The following is a 24,363-nucleotide window of genomic DNA, read 5'->3' on the forward strand; positions in this document are numbered from 1 at the left end:
CAAAGCAGTCCTCAGAGGTTAAATGGGGCGATTAAGTGGTAAGGCTTCTCGTCAAACTACTAGAGAAAGGAACGGTGAATGTACAGCGGAAATTTGACATTATTTCACAGTATAATTTAGTGGTTATTACAGCGTTTTGAAAGGTAAACATATGACTATTATACTGCCCACAATATGAGCCTTTGTTGACAGCATGCACTAAGGCTTCAGTGAGAGGGAACAGGAGGTATTTTCATGGTGTGTTTTAGTGGTTATTACGACATTTATTGAAAGGTGAACATATGATTATTCTGCCCGTAGAGTGACCCTTCCTTAGCTGTATATACTCAGGCTTCAAAGAGGGAGAGGGAGCAGATGATGATGATGATGACACACACTTTACTAACTAGAGTTTTTACTTCATTTTGTCCCAAGTTCTCCCTATTTTTCCTCCCTCTCCTTCAGTCTATCTTAAATCCTCTCTTCCTCCTCTCCTCCAGCCTCCAAATATCCCTCCGTTCCCTCCTGGCTGGAGCGATGGAAAAATGGGGCAGTGATAGCTACTCGATGACTGAGCTTGATGAATGAACTCTCTCTTTCTGTTCTGACCACCACAATCAACCGAGAGCAACCAAAATTCATCCCAACCTAGCCAAAGGACCAATCAACCAGCCTACCAAACATCAACCATCTGCCAAACACAGTAACTGAAAGGTAGAGAAAAAGATTGACAATATTACAAAAATTCTTTACCGTCCTGAAACCCACACTTAATGCATGAGTCTCTATTCTGACCACCACAATCAACCGAGAGTAACCAAAATTCATCCCAACCTAGCCAAAGGACCAATCTACTAGCCTACCGAACATCAACCATACACAGTAACAGAATGGTAGAGAAAAAGGTTGACAGTGTTACAAAAATTCTTTACCGTCCTGAAACCTACACTTAATGCATGACTCTCTATTCTGACCACCACAATCAACCAAAATTCATCTGAACATAGTCAAAGGACCCATCCACCAGCCTACCGAGCATCAGCCATCTACCACACACAGTAACTGAATGGTAGAAAAAAGGTAGAAAAATATTACCAGCAAAATTCCAAACAATCCCATGACTCAGACTTCACACAAAAAGGGAAAGTAGTTATCCATGAAAAGCCTTCCTTCTGAGTTACTTTAAAACTTTTTATAGAAAGGAAAACTTATCAAAAAGCCTGCCATGTTCTCTCTCTCTCTCTCTCTCTCTCTCTCCTTCCTTCAGAGAAATACCAGAAGCAATAATTACAGGCTACCAGTGAAGGGATATCCAGCAAACCAATACCACATGGGAAACACTCCACTATCCACCACAGAGGCAGAGGAAGACCTGGGAGTACATGTTACCAGGATACCCGTGAAAGCCAAATCCGTGCCAATCGCAGCGGACGGGTTAAGGTACAGCAGAAGGGTCACACGACCAACAGTCATAAAACTACCCCTGGAAAGGCCCCAAACTCTTAGGAAAGCCTTGTCAAATGTGTGTTTCTTAGGTTCATGGTACAAAGGAAGGGTCACACTACCACCTGGGTCAAAAAAACTATCCCTGGAAATGCCCAAAACTCCTCCAAAAGCCTTGTTAAATGTGTTCTATAGAGGTTCATGGTACAGAGGAAGGGTCACATTACAGTCATAAAACTACCCCTGGAAATGCCTCCCACAACTCCCGGGAAAGCCTTGTCAAATGTGTGCTTGGGTGCTGAGATGGCCCAGGAGTCTGTCCACACACTGTCCTTCCCTCAGTTCCCGACACAGCTTGACGCACTTCCTTTAGCCGAGAACTGAGAGCTCCTTCCTTATACACACTACTAGGGGTGTTTTTCCTCTCCCTATGTGCACTAGCCACATCATCACATCAGTAATAGTCCATGGCCTGGGGGGTTCCCGTGTGCATGAGATGTACCCTAAGTGTTGTGTTTTATAGCAGTGGGCACCTTGAATTATCACAAAAATCAGGGTAGTACACTTTCTGAAACCTGCCAGCAAGTGAGAAATTCAGGCTCAATTTCACTACAGTATATCGGGTGAAAATTTTGACCCGTAAATTCGGGGTAGTTGAAAGTATAATGCCCATATCTCCCTGAAAATTTAACTTAGAGAGATCATTTACCACTCAAAATGTTCCTTTTAATGAGCTCTTTCCAATGCTATATATGATATTTACCTTCATAGTAATATTAGATCATAAATTACCAAACTCTTACCAGAGTGAGTGGCTGAAATAACATGGAACCGATATATATGTATGGAGACGGACTACCATACGAGGAAGAGAGGACAAAATGAGAGGGAGGTAAGAGAAAGGAGGAAGAGGAGAGAAAGATGTTTGGAGGAAACAGAGAGAAGGAACGTCAGGAAGGAGGAAAAATTAATATACGTAAAGGAAGAGCGGAGATGGAGGAGGAAGACAACGAAAGAGGAGGGAGGAAGGTAAGGAGGAAAAATTAGTGCGGGAAGGATTTTTTGGGCTGACGAAAGGAAGGGAGAGAAATTATTGAACCTAGGCAAGGATTATAGGTGGAGAGAGAGAGAGAGAGAGAGAGAGAGAGAGAGAGAGAGAGAGAGAGAGAGAGAGAGAGAGAGAGAGAGAGAGAGAGAGAGAGAGAGAGAGAGAGAGAGAGAGAGAGAGAGATTGAGAGAAAGAGAGAGAGAGAGAGAGAGAGAGATCTGAGGGATGAATTCAAGGGAGAGGAAAGGGAGGAGGAAAAGGAGAGGATGGTGGAGGGAAAGAGAGATAAAAGGATGTCTAGAGTGAAAAGAGGAACAGGAGGAGGAGGAGAGATAAAAGGGAGGAGACGATATGGAAACTGAGGAAGATGAGAGAATTTTAGGGAGGGGAGAAAACATATGTGAAGGGAAAAGGTGTGGAGATTGAGGAAGAATGGAGGAAGGAAGACTTGAAGGAGGAAGAAGAAGATGAACAGCAGGAGGGAAGAGTCACCACAGTCTGGCCCACCCCATAATGTACAGTATAGACCCTTGTTGACAAGAGGAAAAAATCAACAAAATTATGAGAAAATTATTGATGAGAATATGTACAGAAAGATTATTATTATGTGGATTATTATGACCTCTGCTGTGACGTGCCGGCCTAAATAATTTAATAATCACAGCACTGCCTTCACACACACACACCTATATATAACTAACTAGTGAATGAACTAACTGATTAACTACGTGTGATGACTGCTTACTAACTAATGACTCAATGAACTAATAAACTAACTAATGGATGAAGTAATTAACTAGCTGACTGACTAACAGGGGCACCATAACTCAATATAAGCTTAGGTCAGTGCTCTCAGACGTTTCCGCCCCTCTCATCAACTGTAAGTTCTTGGCACCGAAAAAGGATCACGTTACCACCAGGGCCAGTCAGTAAACTACCCCAGGTCAAGCCAGTAAAATTTCCACATATCCCCTGACTGGAATAAATGTGAATGACTAACACCTTTGATATCTAAAATGATTCTAGCACTGGGTAGCGAGGCCGAGCGATGAAAGGCACTAATATGTACTAGACAGGAATGTAAGGAAGGCCAGTGTGGAAGGAGTCTTGTCTTCAACCCCGATGACCAACTACATGATTTCCTGCTCAAACTCAAGACCAAAGCTGAAGAGAAAGGAGCAGGGTGTCCCGCTGTAGCTGATATGGAGCAGAATAATGATAAAATTGATAATGGTAGTGCTTCTACTTCATCCGTGGTTGCATCCGTCACCGGAAAGCCTAAATTCAACTATTTCTATTGTAAGCGAAACAGTCACGTCGCTGACTATTGTAAAAACGCCAGGGAGATCCGAAGGCAGAGTGCAAAGGGGGACACGCAGGAGTTTGGAAACGCTGCGCCGTCCATTCCTCAAGCCGTGCCGCGGGTAACAACACTGGCAAGTACTGTCGTTCACGGCACTAATAGTCATGGTACTGATGAGTGTTTCTCTGGGACAAAATTGAAGAAGCAGCGGGCAGGTGGGCATGGAAAGGGTTTGCGTTCTGGGGAAGCCGAATGCACTCCCAAAACTGACCTGGTAGGAGGAACCCAGGCCTTCGAAGAAAATGAGACTGCAATTGGGCCTGACGATACGAGTACCTTAATAGAGTCTGTGGTGTAGTCAGCCTAACATTATGGCACTTAAGAGTAAAATTGGGTCCTTTGAAAGCTTCCTTTGCCGACAACATCAGCGCTGCAGTTGATGTGTTGTCAGAAGACGTACATGGCTTTAAAATAAGCGTTGCATGGAGGTTGCTAGAGCCTTCGAGCCTCTGACCCAGACCTTTGTGGCGTGACCGGCGATAGTCTCAATGTCCTTGGTACTGTTTGTTTACCTGTGAGTTTAGGCAAAAGACTTGTTATCATACACTTGGAGTTTTACGTGGCGTCAAACTTTTCACTGCCATCTGACGGTCTTTAACTATTGTCGTCACTGAGGTCCAACCACATGGTAATAGCCCCAGATATTAATACAGTAAGGTGGTTTCAAGGGAGATGTTATAGGGCCATGGATAAACCTGTGCGCCTCGCCTCTCCCCGGGCAAGAGCCAGCAGGAGCCATGTCTACCTGGTCCCGGTACACGGCCCACAATTCTGCCTTCGCTAACATCCAGGGTAAACTAACTAAGGGAGTTGTCTATACACCCGAAGACTAGATCAAGGCAATAAAAACTGGTGTTGTAACAATGCTATGTCCACCCATTATAGTTACATGGCCTGCGACTGTGCCTTTGGCTATGCCGAGGGTAATATAACGAACGAGGGAGTCGTCATTACGCCCATCGACTACAAGGAGGCCACAAAATCTCCAGTTGTAATTAGTTTCCCAGGGATTAGAGCGACGCAGCAGGACTTCCTAGACTACTGTGCCCTTGGATTATTCATCACCAAATGTAAGGCACCGGGCACACCACCTTCAAAGACTGACGCAAGATCCTGCATCGTCTGGGGTCTGGTGAAGGGGCCTGCTCATATTATCAAACATTGTCACACACACACACACACACACACACACACATATGTATTGATGAGGCTTTCCTAGGAGTTTTTGGCATTTCCAGGGGTAGTTTTGTGACCCTGGTGGTAGTTTAACCCTTCCTCTGTACCGTGAACCTAAACACACAGATTTGATATGGCTTTCATAGGAGTTTTAGGCATTTCCACGGGTCATATCCCTGAATATTTTGGCTTTCCTTGGGGTAGGATTACACACACACACACACACACACACACACACACACACACAGATAGATAGATAGATAGAGGGGTGGAGGAATCAACCTCTCTCTTCTCTCTCTTCTCTTCTCTCTCTGTCTTCCAGGCACAGGAGAGCATTGATTAGTGCATTCCTGAAGGAGAGAGAGAGAGAGAGAGAGAGGAGAGAGAGAGAGAGAGAGAGAGAGAGAGAGAGAGAGAGAGAGAGAGAGAGAGAGAGATCTTCTCTCTCTCTCTCTCTCTCTCACACAAGAACAGGAAATCATTGATTGGTGCACTGAAGGAGAGAGAGAGAGAGAGAGAGAGAGAGAGAGAGAGAGAGAGAGAGAGAGAGAGAGAGAGAGAGAGAGAGAGAGAGAGATCTTCTCTCTCTTTCTCTCTCACAAGAACAGGAAATCATTGATTGGTGCACTGAAGGAGAGAGAGAGAGAGAGAGAGAGAGAGAGAGAGAGAGAGAGAGAGAGAGAGAGAGAGAGAGAGAGAGAGAGAGAGAGAGAGAGTCTCTCTCTCTCACAAGAACAGGAAATCATTGATTGGTGCACTGATGGAGAGAGAGAGAGAGAGAGAGAGAGAGAGAGAGAGAGAGAGAGAGAGAGAGAGAGAGAGAGAGAGAGAGAGAGAGAGAGAGAGAGAGAGAGAGAGAGAGAGAGAATTTACATAGATTTACATAGAAAATCAGACCACACAGACCCCATGGTCCAGACTAGGTGGTCTGTTCTTAAACCTAAGTGATTTTACATTAATCAGATGGCTCCAAAACGTTGCTTTTCTACTCTAGTTAATATTAAGTTCAAGGAAGTGACGGTCGAGCTTGTTTTTAAAGGAGTCAATCGTGTTACACTGGACCACTGATGGTGGGAGCTTATTCCATTCTCGCACTACAACGTTGGTGAAGAAAAATTTGGTGCAGTCTGAATTTACTTGTCTACATTTGAGTTTTGTGCCATTGTTCATCGTTCGCAAAGTGTCATCGATCATAAACAATTTTGTTCTGTCTACATTCGTGAAACCATTAAGTATTTTAAAACATTCGATCAGTTTTCCTCGGAGGCGACGTTTCTCAAGAGAGAACATGTTAAGGGTGGAAAGCCTTTCTTCGTAGGATTTGTTGCGCAAGGAAGGGATCATTTTTGTTGCTCGACGCTGAACACCTTCTAGTTTAGCAATGTCCTTTGCATGGTGGGGAGACCAAAACTGTACCGCATTTTCCAAGTGGGGTCTGACTAAACTATTGTAGAGCGGAAGTATTACATCTTTATTTTTGAATAAAAAGTTTCTTTTAATGAAGCCCAACATTCTGTTCGCTTTATTTGCTGCATCGATGCATTGATGTGAGAATTTGAGGTTTGACGCGATTTTAATCCCCAGGTCCTTAACGCATTGAACACTTGTGAGTTTAACGCCGCGTATTTCGTAATCGAACTTCTTATTTTTTGTTCCAACTTGAAGGACCTGGCACTTGTGTACGTTAAAGGGCATCTCCCATTTATCCGACCAAGCTGAAATTTTGTGCAAATCCTCTTGAGGCTTTGCCTGTCTTCGCCAGTGAGAACCGAGTTACCAATCTTTGTGTCGTCTGCAAATTTACTAATGCGATTATTGAGTCCAACATCCACGTCGTTGATGTAAATAATGAAGAGCACTGGGCCAAGAACCGAGCCCTGAGGGACGCCACTAGTGACCGGCGCCCACTCTGAGTTAAATCCGTCAATCACAACTCTTGTTGTCTGTTGCTCAACCAATTCATGATCCATTGGTTTACTTGACCGTCAATGCCTATTTGCTTTAATTTATAAAGTAATTTATGATGTGGGACTTTATCAAACGCTTTCTGAAATCAAGATAGACTACGTCCAATGATTTGGTTACGTCATAAATTGAGAAGAGATCGTTATAAAAGGTCAGTAGGTTTGACAGGCAGGATCTTTGTTACGGAAGCCATGTAGTGAATCCCCAATTAATGAGTGGCTTTCGAGGTAACTCACAATTTGTCTCTAATTATGCTCTCAAGTAGCTTACCTACAATTGAAGTTAGACTAATGGGTCAGTTACCTGGTATTTTTTGTCCCTTTCTAAAAATCGGTGTCACGTTAGCCTTTTAGAGAGAGAGAGAGAGAGAGAGAGAGAGAGAGAGAGAGAGAGAGAGAGAGAGAGAGAGAGAGAGAGAGAGAGAGAGAGAGAGAGAGAGAGAGAGAGAGAGAGAGAGAGAGAGAGAGAGAGAGAGAGAGAGAGAGAGAGAGAGAGAGAGAGAGAGAGAGAGAGAGAGAGAGAGAGAGAGAGAGAGAGAGAACAGGAAATCATTGATTGGTGCACTGAGAGAGAGAGAGAGAGAGAGAGAGAGAGAGAGAGAGAGAGAGAGAGAGAGAGAGAGAGAGAGAGAGAGAGAGAGAGAGAGAGAGAGAGAGAGAGAGAGAGAGAGAGAGAGAGAGAGAGAGAGATTAGTTCTTGTCAATAACATACATACACACACAGCCTAAAAAAAATGTACATGAACCCATTGAAACCACACACACACACACACACACACACACACACACACACACACACACACACACACACACACACATACAAACACACACACACTTGATTAATGTCTCACTAGCACAAGGGAAGGCACCAAGAGACTGGAAGAGGGCTAACATCGTCCCAATACATAAAGGAGGAAGTAAGGAAGACCCGTTGAACTATAGGCCAGTGTCATTAACAAGTGTAGTAGCAAAGATGTGTGAGAAAATTATATAAAAACCCAGATGGGTTGAGCATTTAGAAGAAAACAGTATATTAACAAATAGCCAATTCTGATTCAGAGGAGGACGGTCTTGTGTAACTAATCTGATCAGCTTCTATTTAAGAGTAATTGATATAACACAGGAAAGAGACGGTTGGGCAGATTGTGTGTACCTGGACTTAAAGAAGGCGTTTGATAAAGTACCACACAAGCAATTAATATGGAAACTTAACCATGTTGGAGGTCTGGGTGGTTCAATATTGGATTGGATTATGGACTTTTTGATGGAGAGAAATGAGAACAGTAATCAGGAACAATAAATCAAGCTGGATGGAAGTGACGAGTGGAGTCCCTCAAGGATCGGTGTTGGCTCCGATTATGTTTGTAACTTATATTAATGACATGACAGAAGGGGTGACAAGCTATATGAATATGTTTGCTGATGATGCTAAAATAATGAGGAGGGTGGCTAATGAAGACTGTGTAGCCCTGAGCCAAGATCTCGATAGAATGGTCACGCAAATGGGAAATAACATTCAATACAGAGAAGTGTAGCGTGATGGAGTTTGGTAGGAGCAGTAGCCGAACATCAGGGAACTACTCTCTAAGTAATGAAAGAATCATGAAAAAAACTGAAGAAAAAGATCTGGGAGTGACCCTAACAGACAAGTTATCCTTTGGAAAACACATAGACCGGATAACTGGGGAAACATACAATCTTCTTAGAAACATTAAAGTAGCATTTACATATTTAGACGAAGAAATGGTGAAGAAACTAATAACATCGATGATACGTCCAAGACTGGAATATGCAGCATTAGTGTGGTCACCTTGATTGAAGAAAGAAATTAGAATGTTGGAAAGAATAGAAAGAGCAGCGACTAAATTACCAGAAACTGAGAGAACATACTTAAGAAGAAAGACTGGAGAAATTGGGACTAACAACACTGGAGAGCAGAAGAGAGAGAGGGGACTAATAGCATTGTACAGGATACAAGAGGGATTGGAGAAATTGGACAGGGAAGATCTAGTGGAACATGACAGAAGTGTGACAAGAGGCAATGGTAAGAAATTGAAGAAGAGCGACTGTAGGAGAGACATCAAGATATACAGTTTTCCATACAGAAGCATAACAACATGGAATGGACTTGACGAGGAGACTGTGTATGCAAAAAAGATTCATGAATTTAAAGCCAAACTGGATAATAAGCGTTATGGAGACGGGACAGCACGAGCCTAGTACAGCTCTTTTCCTGTACTTCACAACTAGGTAAATACACACACACACACACACACACACACACACACACACACACACACAAGGCTCTTTGTGTCGTCAACTCCCTCCCTCCTGCTACTGACAGTCTCCTGCCTCTGGGCATGGAATAAAAAAAGGGTACAAACATTTATAACCTGGTCTTTGGTATGCATTATTTCTCAGTGAATTTAAGGTATTTTTAACAGTTATAATATGGATGTTTGAAAAGCCTCTCCTAGAACTTGCCGGGACTGTTTTGTGATGGTGGTGATGGTTTTACACAGCCTTGGTGCCATGAAATGGAGAGTCACACATGAAAATCAGGATAATCTATTCTGTGGCCTTGAAAATAGTTATATAGGAGCTAGAGACGTTTATAAATATGGACCATGAACTGTCTTGTGATGGTGGTGATAGTTTTACATGACCTCGGTGCCAAGAAATGGAGAACCACCCATCAAAACCCGGTTCATCTACTCTGTGGCGTTGGGAAACGGTCATATGGCCTCGGAGGTGTAGTAAACGCAAACGATACTATCAAATTTACATTTAAATGCTTATAAATTGTTTTTAACTTGAAATTTAACTTTGAGAGTAAGAGAAGCCAACTCCATCATTCCAGAAAATGGCAAGCGTGTTTTTAAGAGGAGTGGGCCAGGCAGCCTGTGCCTTCAACACAGCAACACCTTGGATCTCTTCACATTTCATTCCTCTTTCCATCATAATAAGAGACAATGGCACTATGTAACGTTCCTAAGACCATAATTACTTTTTCTCTGCTTTTTCTGAGTGGTTAAGGTGTTTGCTAGAATTGAAAGTATATGTATATTTGTTCAGGTGAGCTGTGCTGGTCTGGGAATGAAACGGACTATAATAATTATATAGTGAGAATAATCTTTTGTTTGTGTGTTGTCCTTTTCTGGTAAGTGTGGAGTGAGTTTACCTGTATTTCCTGAGCCAGTGCTTGGTGTGGCCTGCCTGTCCCTTAGGGGAGGTGACCTGACCCACACCACACCACACCATACCACCTCACACACACACACACACACACACACACACACTACAAACAAAAGGAATGTTCACTGAAACAATACCAGACGAGGGGGACAGACGGAGGAGTGTGGAAAGTAACAGGAAGAAGACGGAGCTGTACATGGAAAAAAAATGGAGTGTGTGATGTGACAGGAAGATGGAGGTGTACATGGGGAAAAAAGAAGGCAAAGAATTTATCACAAAAGAAACTATTGTAGGAATAAACTGAACACAAGAAGGAACAAGGAAATTAATGATAAATGAACACTCACCAGTCACTCCTGTGTACCACCCTCCTCCCCCTCCTCCTCTTGTTGTTGTTGTTGTTGTTGTTGTTGTTCTCGTCCTGCAACAAATCAGGTTAGGAATTAATGGACTGTGTAAACATTGATCCTTGGTGCCATAACAATAGTACATTCTGTTCACGTCAAAACAGCACCATTAAAACCCTGAGCCTGAGCCCTGCTGTAACATGGCTAAGTCCTTCCCTGCCATGTTACCCTCACTCTTGTAACATATCCCAGCACACTTATCAACAGCTGGGAGGCCTTGGCTATTTCCTCCTGCCTAGGACTTGAACGCCTTAAGGGCATCATAGTGAGGGCTGAATAACAGGAAGAGAAAATGTCTATTATTTCCCCAAAAAAGTGTACTAGTTCTTTTTTCTGCAACAAGATGATGCTATTGATAATGTAATACCTATCAAACTGTATTTTAAGTTCCCAAAAACTAGCAGAATGGGGCGGGTGGGAGGGACAGAGAAAATGACTATAGAGGTGAGGGAAGAGAAAATGACAATAGAGGTGAGGGAAGAGAGAAAGAAAAGGGAAAGAAGGAGGAAACAGAAAGAGGGAGAGAAAGGAGCGTGAGGGAAAGGAAGGGAGAGAAAGAAGGAAAGGGAGAAGGGAAGAACGAGAAGAGAGAGAAAGAAACATTAGGGAATAAATAACAGGAACTGGGAAAGACAGGAAGAAAGAGGGAGGAGGAGGAGGGAGATAAGAGAGAGGGAATGAAGGGAGAGAGAGTAGGGGAAGAAAAAGGGAGAGAAAAGGAAACATGGAAATATGGAAGTGCAGGCATCAGAAAGCCTATTGGCTCATTACGAGGTCGCCCGCTTGGGTGATTTAATCTACTTGACTGCCACTTGGGGCCTGGGGAGCAGATGAAAGCACCTCGATATTGGGGAGCAGATGAAAGCACCTCGATATTGGGGAGCAGATGAAAGCACCTCGATATTGGGGAGCAGATGAAAGCACCTCGATATTGGGGAGCAGATGAAAGCACCTCGATATTGGGGAGCAGATGAAAGCACCTCGATATTGGGGAGCAGATGAAAGCACCTCGATATTGCGGAGCAGATGAAAGCACCTCGATATTGAGGAGCAGATGAAAGCACCTCGATATTGGGGAGCAGATGAAAGCACCTCGATATTGAGGAGCAGATGAAAGCACCTCGATATTGAGGAGCAGATGAAAGCACCTCGATATTGAGGAGCAGATGAAAGCACCTCGATATTGAGGAGCAGATGACAGCACCTCGATATTGAGGAGCAGATGAAAGCACCTCGATATTGAGGAGCAGATGAAGCACCTCGATATTGAGGAGCAGATGACAGCAACTCGATACTGTGGAGCAGATGACAGCACCTCGATATTGGGGAGCAGATGAAAGCACCTCGATATTGAGGAGCAGATGACAGCACCTCGATATTGAGGAGCAGATGAAAGCACCTCGATATTGAGGAGCAGATGAAAGCACCTCGATATTGAGGAGCAGATGAAAGCACCTCGATATTGAGGAGCAGATGAAAGCACCTCGATATTGAGGAGCAGATGAAAGCACCTCGATATTGGGGAGCAGATAACAGCACCTCGATATTGGGGAGCAGATGAAAGCACCTCGATATTGAGGAGCAGATGACAGCACCTCGATATTGAGGAGCAGATGAAAGCACCTCGATATTGGGGAGCAGATGAAAGCACCTCGATATTGAGGAGCAGATGAAAGCACCTCGATATTGAGGAGCAGATGAAAGCACCTCGATATTGAGGAAGCAGATGAAAGCACCTCGATATTGGGGAGCAGGTGACAGCACCTCCATATTGGGGAGCAGATGAAAGCACCTCGATATTGGGGAGCAGGTGACAGCACCTCCATATTGGGGAGCAGATGAAAGCACCTCAATATTGAGGAGCAGATGACAGCACCTCAATATTCAGTTTATTCCCGACGCAGCGAAGTGACGGTCGATTTTATATTTGAAGGAGTTGATGGTATTCGCATTTACTACTTCTGAGGGAAGATTGTTCCAGTGGCGGATGACTCGGTTTGAAAAGAAACTCCTTCCGATGTCTGTGTTACATCGACTCGACTGAATGGGCAAGCCGTTATTTCTAGTTCTTAGGTTGGTTTGCAGTTCAAAGAATTTGGAGTAATCGATGTTATTGAACTTTTTCAGGTACTTGAAGACTTGAATCATATCCCCTCGTAGGCGTCTTTTCTCCAATGTAAAGAGATTGAGTCGCTTGAGTCGTTCCTCGTACGGGTGAGCCCTTAAGGTTGGAATCATCTTTGTGGCGTGTCGTTGAATCCTTTCCAGTAAAGCAATGTCCTTTCTGTAATTAGGAGACCAGAACTGTACTGCATACTCGAGGTGCGGTCTTACCATGGAATTATACAAGGATAGCATCACGTCTGGTGTTTTACACTTGAAGTTCCTCGCTATGAACCCGAGCATAGTGTAGTTGTATGCTTTTTTACAGTGATTCGCGTGTTTCAGGTCACTGCTGATAGTGACTCCAAGATCCTTTTCCTCCTGCATCGCTTGCAGAGGTTTCCCATTCATGATGTATGTGTGGTTACTATTTCTGGATCCAATATGCATGACTTTGCGTTTGTCAACATTAGAAGACATTTGACATTTTTCCGACAATTCTATAAAGTGATTGAGGTCTTTCTGAATGATTTTGCAGTCGGTCTTTGTGAGGGCCTCTCCACCCACCTTGGTGTCGTCAGCAAATTTCGATATTGTGGGTTTCAGTCCTGATTCTAGGTCGTTGCTATACATGATAAAGAGGATGGGTCCCAGCACTGACCCTTGAGGCACTCCACTAGTGACTGGAAGCCAATCGGAAGGCTGTCCGTTGAGTAGTACTCGTTGTTTTCTGTCGGTGAGCCAATCTCTTATCCACGCGATCAGATTGGCTCCGATGCCCGCCGAGTGCAGTTTCTTAAGGAGTCGCTCGTGCGGTACCTTGTCGAAGGCTTTCTGAAAGTCCAGGTGTATAACATCACTGGGGATGTGGGCATCCCAGTTCTTATATATACCTTGGAAGAAGTCTAATAAATTCGTTAGGCAGGAGCGCTTGTTTCTGAAGCCATGCTGGGTGTCCGAGAAGGGATGGGAAGGGAAGGGATGGGAAGGATTGGAAAGGGATGGGAAGAGAAGAGATGGGAAACGAAGAGAAGGGATGGGAGGGGAGGGGAGGGGAGGGGATGGGAAGAGAAGGGATGGGAAGGATGGAGAGGGAAAGGAAGGGAAGGATAGGAAGGAAGGAAGAGAAGGAAAGTGAAGGAAGGATGGGAAGGTTTTGAAGGAAGAGAGGGTTAGGGACGGGAAATTAAGGGATGGGATGGGAAGTGATGGGAAGGAAGGAAAGGGATGGGAAGGGAAGGAATTGGAAGAGAAAGGATGGGATGGGAAGGGAAGGGATGGGAAGGGAAGGGATGGGAAGGAAAGGAAGGAAAGGATGGATGGGAAGGAAGGAAGGAAGGAAAGGATGGGAAGGAAGGGAGGAAAGGAAGGAAGGATGGGAAGGAAAGGAGGAAAGGAAGGAAGGGATGGGAAGGAAGGAAGGGAAATGAGGGGATGGGATGGGAAGGATGGGAAGGAAGGAAAGGTATGGGAAGGAAGGAATGGGAAGAAAGGAAGGATGGGAAGGAAGGAAGGAGGGGATGGGAAGGAAAGGGAAGGGAAGGATGGGAAGGATGGAAGGATGGGAAGGAAAGGATGGGATGGGATGGGAAGGGATGGATGGGAAGGGAAGGGAAAGGATGGGAAGGGAGGGGGAGGGAAAGGAAGGGAAGGGATGGGAAGGGATGGGAAGGGAAGGGAGGGGAAGGGAAGGGATGGGAAGGGAAGGGATGGGAAGGGAAGGGATAGGAAGGGAAAGGATGGGATGGGATGGGAAGGAACACAAAGGAACACACAAGAACACAAAGGAAGAACAAACAACAGCAGACCTGCTGGTCCTTACGAGGTTGTTTGTGACAAGCTACACTAACTATCTAATCAAAGGTGGAAGATGAAGGACAGCAAAGGCGAAGGCTCCTGGCCCACCCCCCATCCCTCCAGCCAAAGCTGGCAGGAAAGGAAAAAGAACCATGCAGCATGGAAAAACTGCATGGAATTTATGTAGGAAAGAGGAAAGAACTATCATTACTGCTACCACTAACCGGGTGATAAAGGCGGACAAGGACACCAGTATTCGAAAGAACTTAACGTTATTACGACAATGAGTAATATCTTAGTTGCTGGTTGGATTCAAAACACTTGTCTAATCTATTCTTGAAGGCCGTAACTGTTGTACTATCAACGACATCACAAGGTAGAGAGTTCCAAACATTAACAACTCGATTGAAGAAGAAGTGTTTAGCTTCGTGCGACGAGAATCTTTTACCACTAATCTTCAAATTGTGATTTCTTCTTGTTCTATTTGATCGATCAATTGTAAAGTAATCTTCCGCATTAATATCACTGAATCCTTTAAACATTTTAAACACTTCTATTAGATCGCCTCGCATTCTTCGTTTTGATAGGCTGAATAAATTTACTTCTTTAAGCCTTTGTTCATATGACAAATTTCTCAACCTAGGAATCATCTTTGTTACTCTTCGTTGGACCCGTTCCAACTTTTCTATGTCTTTTCTGTAGTAGGGAGACCAAAACTGTACACAGTACTCTAGACGGGGTCGAACCAACGAATTATACAGTTTTAATATTACTTTTTCCGATTTATTATTAAAGAATCGTCCAATGAAGCCAACCAATTTGTTTGCAGTTTTAACTACCTCTGAACAATGCTGACCGGGCTTTAAATCGCTTGATATAGTGATTCCAAGATCCTTTTCTTTACTTACTGCAGAAAGTTGTTGGCCATTCATTACGTACCGAACGCGATTGTTATTTTTTCCGATGTGCAACACTTTACACTTCTCAACGTTAAATTTCATTTGCCATTGATTGGCCCAACGTGCAAGTCGATCTAGATCTGATTGTAAAGCTTCTTCGTCGAGTGTCGCAGTTACTTTACTAGCAATTTTTGGGTCATCAGCAAATTTTGATACTTTGCAAGTGAGCCCATCATCGATATCATTAACATAAATTAAGAAGAGCATGGGGCCAAGCACTGATCCTTGAGGTACGCCGCTTTTGACATCGAGCCAGTTAGATGTAACACCGTTTAGAACTACTCTCTGTTTCCGCTCAGAGAGCCAGTCCGCAAGCCAATTGTGAATGTTACCCGAGATACCGTGCGGCAGTAGTTTGCTGAGCAATCGTTGGTGGGGGACCTAATCAAATGCCTTTTGAAAATCCAGATATATGATATCTACTGATCTGCTTTCATCGAACACCTCAAAAATATAGTGAAAAAAATCAAGTTAGTTAGTCAAACACGAACGTTTACTACGGAAGCCATGTTGCGAATTATTTATTATATTATTTTCTTCGAAGAATTTCACCATATTGTCGCGAATGATAGTCTCCATTAACTTACAAACAATAGATGTCAGGCTAATTGGTCGATAGTTTCCTGGATGAGACTTGTCCCCCTTTTTGAAAATTGGTGTGACATTTGCAAGTTTCCAATCCGACGGAACTTTTCCAGCTGTTAAAGATTTATTGAATATGATGGAGAGCGGTTTACAAATTTGATGTTTGATTTCTTTTAAGACCCTAGGGGTAATTTTGTCTGGACCAGGAGCTTTGCTTACCTTAATCTTTTCAATTGTGCGTAAAATGTCACTTTCTACGATGAGCACGCCACTTAACATCTTTTCGGCCCTTCTAACCTCCGGCGGTTGAGGTGATAAACAATCTTCGTCGGTAAGGGTCGAAGGGAAGGGATGGGAAGGGAAAGGATGGGAAGGGAAAGGAAGGGAAGGGATGGGAAAGGATGGGAAGGGAAAGGAAGGGAAGGGAAGGGAAGGGAATGGAAGGGAAAGGATGGGAAGGGAGGGGGATGGAAAGGAAGGGAAGGGAAGGGAAGGGAAGGGATGGGAAGGTAAAGGATGGGAAGGGAGGGGGATGGAAAGGAAGGAAAGGGAAGGGAAGGGATGGGAAGGAAAGGGATGGAGGGGAAGGAAGGAAGGAAGGGAGAGATGGGAAGGAAGGGATGGGAAGGGAAGGAAGGGAAGGGAAGGAAGGATGGGAAGGAAGGAAGGATGGGAAGGAAGGATGGAAGGGATGGGAAGGGAAAGGATGGGAAGGGAAAGGATGGGAAGGGATGGGAAAGGATGGGAAGGGAAGGGAAGGGAAAGGAAGGGAAGGGAAGGGAAGGGAAGGGATGGGGAGGGAAAGGAAGGGAGGGGAAGGGATGGGAAGGGAAATGATGGGAAGGGAAGGGGAGGGAAAGGAAGGGAAGGGGAGGGAAAGGAAGGGAAGGGAAGGGAAGGGAATTATGCATTATTTCAAAAGCCAATTGTTACACATCTTCACTATTTCTCTCTCTCTCTCCAGGCGTGACCTACCCGTCAGTCTCCTGCCTGAAGGGTGAGGCTGTGTGTGTCCCAGGATGAGCAGGCTGTCTTGCAGGGTGTGGTCACTGGGCTCTCCGGGGCGGCTGGTCAGCTCCTACGGAAAGGGAAGCTTGGGAGTGATTTTGCCTCCGAAAAAATAAAGAATTTGGGTGTTCATAACCCCTTGACTGCTGATTTCCTACAAGAATACATCACGAAGCTGCAGGAGTGAAACAAAAAGTGGCTGCTACAGTTCACAGAAGAAAAAATATAAAGTTCTGCACCTTGGAAGGGGATATCCCCACTCAACAGAGCAACACTGTACCACTAATAAAATTGTAGGCAGTTTGTGGCATGCCATACATGTAGGAGCTTACGGTAACCTTGGATAGAAACTCTATTTTCAAAATGCCACTCTATGGCCACTACTATCAAGGTGGCTCTTTGTCATTGTATCCGTATTGATATATTTGATGATTATTTACTTTAGAAAAGTTACCCAGCAAAGAAAATATTGGAAAGTTTTGGGATTGTACAATTTCCTTATATAATTATTGATTATTTAAAATTCTGGCTAAAGCAAATTAATTTATTAAACTTTGAAGTAAGTTCAGTAATTGCTTTGAAAAAGTACCATGAGAGGGCAAATCAAGAAACATGTAATAAATAAATTAAACTAGTTCCAAGATTCATGATGACCATTTTAACAAAACTAATCCATTTAAAGTCTCAGTGGGGATGCCAGAGAACTTTTAGGTAATTCATCACACACGTAAGTTACAGGGCATACATTACTTCCTCCATTGTAAGTCTAAAATGACCTTTTGTAAAAACTTAGCTTACATTCTTTGATGCCAAAAGATCATTTAAAAATAAGTGAGTAATTAATGATTTAAATACAAGTGGTGTAGGAGCAGCATCCTGCTTGTACAAACTGAAGGCGGCAGCCTTTTGTTCGCTGCAAGATGAGCGTGCTCAGAGCATAAAACAATGTGGATGGGGGGGTCTCGGTCAGCATTGTACACTCACAGAGGTGGCACTCAAGCCCTCCTGAACACTTACGCCTGTGCTGTAGTGTGCGTTCTTGGTGTTTTGAGCAGTACAGTGTGCGTTCATTTTGGTTTGTGAGTTTTGGGGTTTGTGAGCCAGCTTGCCAGATTGTCGTACTCAGAGGACCCTATTTACTGGTTTCTGATGCTTAACTATGGCCAAGAAACATCAGGAATTAATTATTTTAGTGAGAACTGTAAATTAATGTAGTTACTTGGGTCCAGATGTTTTTGGGGTTGAAAATTGGTAAATATGAGAAGCCGTGTACGACAATCTGGCTTCGTTGTTTGTGAGCAAAATAACATTACAAATTATGCTGGTAAACCGTGGTGTGACTATTTGCTATTGTTATATGTTGTTATTTATTACTGAGCCCGACGAGTGTTTCCTGCGCAGAGGCCACTACCATAAATTATCCGTGCAATCTGACGCAGCAGGTTGCCAGCGCCCGGTAACACACACCTCAAGAATCGCTGTGCCCAAACTGTCCTTTCTATTTAGGACTGATGGAAGACTTGTAAATACGCCATTTCTTTATACCTAACTCAACTCAACCTTTAAACCTTCCTTCATATACATGACTCAGCTCACTTGGATCATTTTACTGATGAATGAAGTAAATAGGGCATTTTCTTTTATAACTAACTCTCACTTACTCTTAACCCAACCTTTAGTGTTATATTATAGAACCTAGATCCATGACTCAGCTCACTTGGATCATTTAGGACTGATGGAAGACTTGTAAATAGGGGCATTTTCTTTATACCTAACTCAACCTTACCTAACCCAACCTTCATATACATCTATTTTTGTTTATGTGTTTAGTGTTATATTATAAAACCTAGATCCATGACTCAGCTCACTTGGATCATTTAGGACTGATGGAAGACTTGTAAATAGGGGCATTTTCTTTATACCTAACTCAACCTTACCTCTAGTCTTCCAAATATACCTCTAGTGATGGAAGACTTGGGGCATTTCTTTTATACCCAACTCATTACTTCTAGTCTTCCACACAGTCCCAACACCTATCTCTTCCTCTCATATGTAAGCTGTAGGTAACAAATGAGAGGAAAAAATAGGTGTTGGGACTGTGTGGCAGAGCAGAGGGGAGAAATGGACTCGCGGGAGCCTACGCCAGAACGGACTCCACAATTTGATTTCACTGTAACCCAACCTTCACATACATCTATTTTGGGTTCAATTTTTTTCTCTCTCTTTATATATTCATTATACCTCACACCCTTCCCTTCCCTTACCTAGCCTTCATATATACAATAAGCACGGCTACTACTGTGTGACTATGTGGGCGACAAATGAGCTTGTGTAGTAGGAATTTGTGTAGTAGGAATACATATTCTTATGGGAAAAGTTATATATGGGCAGCAATGCCTTACAGTTTTTGTATCGCTGCCTCCCTCGCCAAGCCCCGCAGGACACCAAGAAGGCACACATACAGTAAACCCTCCATATAACAAACTAACTTGGGGGGAAGCTTAGTCCGCTAACGCCAAAAGTCCATTATAAGCAGTGAAAAAAAATATATATATATTACCGACGAAACTAACAAACATCGGTATACAGTTTTTTTTATTGTGTATGTTGTGTGCACGTTATCTACATAGCAGCTCAGCACAGCTGGCGATGGACTGCAGGGCACCGAGGCTGCCTGTTGTATACCCACAGCAGCCCGCAGCTGCATCGCAAAATAACTCATAGTTCAACTTTCCCACTGTTTCTACATTTCACTCAGCGCTCACAAAGATCACAAGTGGACAAACTAGAACAACACCAGGCAAAGTAATGTTTTCCTGCCGTGTATTCCCCCTGCGTGGTGGACACCAGAGCCACTTATTTCTGCCAGGAGGTATTTCTCACAACACCGGATGGCGGATTGGACCACGCACGCCGCCCCGTCCCTCGCTGCATATTTCTGCACCCCACACTGCGGAGTGTCCAATAAATTTACAGTAACCAAGCATAACCTAACTTAACCTACCTAGCTGGGGGCCATCTCCCCTCGACCCCATAAGCTGTGTCAGTACTGACACTCATGAACACTTGGCTATTTTCCATTATATTAACGTCCTGGATTGATGCATAAAACTATTCTGGGTCGGTCCCCGTGGATTTCTGACCCTCTGGGTTGATACGCTAACTGGGTAAACTAACACAGGTAAAAGGTGTGCCAGTGCATTGCCTTCCACACATTGTTGTCATCACTTGTTGCTGTCCATTGCTCATTTGTTTTCACTGACTGACTGACTGACGGTGTCTCAGTGGCGGCCACTTGGAAACAGACAACAGGGCACGCCACATTGCCCTTACAAGCGTTACTGTACACTGTCATGGCTTGTTTCTGTCTCTGTGTCTCATTTTGTTTTGTTGGCCTGGCTGCTGGAGTGTTGGTTTGGGTGAGACACTTCCTTCACTCCTTACACACTGGGGGGGAAACTAGGCACTTTGTGGCTTACAATTTTAGGGCCTCACACAGTACTTTGTGAAGACGCATACTAGACGTGCCTCATGTAGAGATTTTGGGCTTAATTTATTTATATATATATATATATATATATATATATATATATATATATATATATATATATATATATATATATATATATATATATATATATATAAGTAAAACCCCGATTATCCGAATCGGATAAGGGGATTTGAGATAAGCCGATTTTCGGATAATTTTGATGGTCGGCCCATTGTGTCTTGCTTTCGTTTTGATGACGTTTGATGAATATCACTTTGATCTTGCTGCCTATTTCTCATTAGAACACATGTAGCTAGTATGGACGGACCATTATGGATGGATGAGGATGCTTCCGCTGGCTGACCGACGATGTTCAATGAAACAACAAACACACGCCATTCAAACAAAGTATGCTTAAAACATGTGATGTAAATGTTTTATTGTATGTTTGTCTGTGTGTCTCCACGGTGCGGTCGTGGTGTTGTTGAGAGTTTGTTTAATGTTTTTTGTCTAATACATTGATCTATTCGTTACAAGCTATTTCGGCAATATATATATATATATATATATATATATATATATATATATATATATATATATATATATATATATATATATATATATATATATATATATATATATATATATATATATATATATATATATATATATATATATATATATATATATATATATATATATATATATCGGGGTTTTACTGTATAGTGCGGTGACTATGCCTGATGAACAAGCCTCCCATAACCACTTAGCTAGGGAGGTACCTCTTTGGCCGACTCAGTAAGGAGTGGCTCTCCCGTCAAGCTGGTCGCAGGTTCAATCCCAGGCAGCCGGCGAATACCCTGATCTTGATTAATTTCTCGTGTGTTTCGATACACGCAGAGGACGTGTTGGGAAATAGGGGAAATAGAAATGAAGCTCCCGGGGCATGACATAATTATACCTAAGTTAACCCTTAAAGGATGGCTGAGGGTAATTCCTGCTCAGGTGGACAAAGGCAGAAAGGTGGGGTGCGGGAATTACCGTCATTTGATTTCCTGCAAAAATTTGTACTACTTCCCAACATGATATCTCTGGCAAGCAGCAACTGAGTTACTTGTAGTTACTATCACCATGTAAATAAAAGACTGGCAAGCACTATGAACTATTGTGTTTTGGGCTCCAATTGCCACACAGGGCACCAACGAAGAACACCTTTTTAGACAATTTTATCAGCGGGCACACAAGCAGAAACTCCCCCTCCAGGCCGTCCTTCAGGGGTTAACCTTACCTAATCTTATATATACCTATCTATCTATCTGTATATACACATGATTGAGTTTACAGGCAAAACATCTTTCAGGCAGACAGAATTCATCCCCCCAGACACATACCTATGGGTACAGAATGGGTAAAAAGATATCATTTTAACCTCATGAACCTTGACGTACAGTTGGCAAGCCAGGATCATTGAGGGCAAAAAGTTGAATGTTTTTCTGGGGTGATACTGGCAGCGTTCCTTGGGGAAGAGTGACACCTGACGTACATTGGGGTGTCATTGGCTGCACATTGGGGCATCACACGTGCGCCTAACATCACCACATCATGGGAAATGGATGTAAGAAGAGGCGTGGCTTGGAGAGGAACCAAGCCTTCAGGTGTCTGCCCCGAACACTTCAGGTACAGGGAGGGATCCTTGACTTACGACGGAGTTCCAGATTTTGTGTGAAAGTTGAAACACATTAATTAAGGAGACGTCACCGTTTTATAAGCACACGTCACTCACTCCTATAAGGTTACACACGCCCCAAGACTCCTGACCTTTGACCTAGGATAGCGGCGGCCCGACCGAGGAGGAGAAAATAAAACAGTACTGTACAGCACCTAATTGCCTATATGCTTAACAAAACTAAGAAGGAACTGTTGTCAGACCAAATCCAAGTGCCATAAGTGCCTACATCACTCACCATTAATAATCATACTTATAAGCATCTATCCATCATACAAGAACCAGCAAGGAAGGAAGGAAGGAAGGAAGGAAGGAAGGAAGAAAGCAAGCAAGGAAGGAAGGAGGGAAGGAAGGAAGGAAGGGAGGAAGGAAAAGAAAATATTTAACACTCACCATTGGTTTGATGTCTACCATATTACAAATCCTTCCTCTTCTTCTTCCTCCTCTTCTCTCTCTGTGTGTTCTCTTCTTTTTCTTCTTCTTCTTCTTCTTCTTCTTCCTGTGTAAACAATAGAGATAGCAATAAATTCACAAAAAGAAAAAAATTGCAAATAAAAAAGGAGAAAAAAATTATATTGAAAGAAGAAAAATAAGATAAATACCTTTATGGATTTATTTTATTTATGTATTTTTGTGTGTGTGTTTGTTTGTTGGGAAGCACAAGCGACACAAGAAGGATTTTGATTTTAAATCAGTTTATTTTACTCTTTTATTTCTGAGAGAGAGAGAGAGAGAGAGAGAGAGAGAGAGAGAGAGAGAGAGAGAGAGAGAGAGAGAGAGAGAGAGAGAGAGAGAGAGAGAGAGAGAGAGAGAGAGAGAGAGAGAGAGAGAGAGAGAGAGAGAGAGAGAGAGAGAGAGAGAGAGAGAGAGAGAGAGAGAGAGAGAGAGAGAGAGAGAGAGAGAGGTTGGAAGGGCAGGGCAGGACAAGGAGGAGGAGGCAGAAATTATACAAAGTGAAATATTGTGAAGCGGAAAATTGTAGGTAGGCAAAGATATACTGGCCAGGCTTTTGAAGGAGTGTTTTGTGATGGTGGTGATACATGGCTTCTGCACACCTTCATCTGAAGAAACGCCCATGGAAACAAACCTAGTCAGTGTGGCTTTGGAAAATAGTCATAATGGGAGATGACAAGTCTCTTATAGAATTTGCTAGGCTTTTCACGTTGTATTTTTGTGATGATACATGGCTTTTGCACCTTCAATGGAAAAGTCACCCATGGAAACAAACCTAGTCAGTCTTCCCTGTGGCCTTGGGAAATGATTGTAGTAATGGGAGACACACACATTTAAGAAGACAGGTAGAGAGTGATGCTGGCTTGTATTGGGAGCCCGATACAGTTAAAAACATAGACCTGAGAACCATTTCCCTGTGTCCAAATGTCTGGAGGAAGGGAGCATATCTGTGGGCCCCTGTATACCTGTCACAAGTATCAGGGAGAGCGCTAACCCTCTGAATAAGAGAATTTTGTTTATGAAAGCACTTCTTGTACAGTCGCGCTACGAAGTGTTGAGACAGTTTTCATAATCTTTTGGACAAGGAGCGTAGGCTGGCGACATCTGGCAACTACCCTCGTGAAACATTCTCTACCGACTTTTATAAAACTACTTAATTTTAAACTTTTTAGTTTTGCACACACCTAATAAATATCAGTGATTCTCTCAAATGCAATGAAAACTTAACAGTGTACTCTATGTGAATGTGGCGAAGAGAAACGTATTGGAATGATAGGCTATGTAGCCATATTCATTTACAGAGTCGCCGGGGCAGAGAAGAGGTCACTTCACTATTCTTCCCTACAAGTAAGTCAGATGTATACAATTAACTCGACAGAGATGAGTGGAAGGAAGTGGTGGGTTAGCAGTGCAGCGCTGGCCAAGCATCGTCTCTACCCAGACAATAAGCTGTATCGCGTCGTCTGTCATGTGTGTTTCGTGCAGCTTTGAATTATATGTCTGGCCACTTGTTGATACTTCTCTTTGGATTTTTCAGTTAATTAAAAATATAGACAATTGATTTTGTGATTTTTTTCAGAAAGTCGCTGATCTGACACACACAAGATTTATATAGTCATGCATGAATGTTATTCCCGATGATGTCATCATCAAAAGCGAATTCATTA

At 43.2% G+C, this 24,363-nt stretch overlaps 1 long non-coding RNA gene across 1 annotated transcript in view; it reads right to left on the reverse strand.

Moving 5' to 3' along the window:
- The window catches only part of LOC126990955 (uncharacterized), a 24,218-nt gene extending 1,207 nt beyond the window's left edge, over positions 1–23,011 (reverse strand). Inside the window, exons 1-3 of the long non-coding RNA XR_007744953.1 lie at positions 22,637–23,011; positions 16,995–17,097; positions 10,516–10,589 (exon numbers count right to left, since the gene is read on the reverse strand). This is a non-coding gene — a long non-coding RNA (uncharacterized LOC126990955). The remainder of the gene's footprint in view (positions 1–10,515; positions 10,590–16,994; positions 17,098–22,636) is intronic.
- Positions 23,012–24,363: the final 1,352 nt, after the last annotated feature.

Source organism: Eriocheir sinensis, unplaced genomic scaffold (genome assembly GCF_024679095.1).
Source record: "Eriocheir sinensis breed Jianghai 21 unplaced genomic scaffold, ASM2467909v1 Scaffold229, whole genome shotgun sequence".
Taxonomy (NCBI): domain Eukaryota; kingdom Metazoa; phylum Arthropoda; class Malacostraca; order Decapoda; family Varunidae; genus Eriocheir; species Eriocheir sinensis.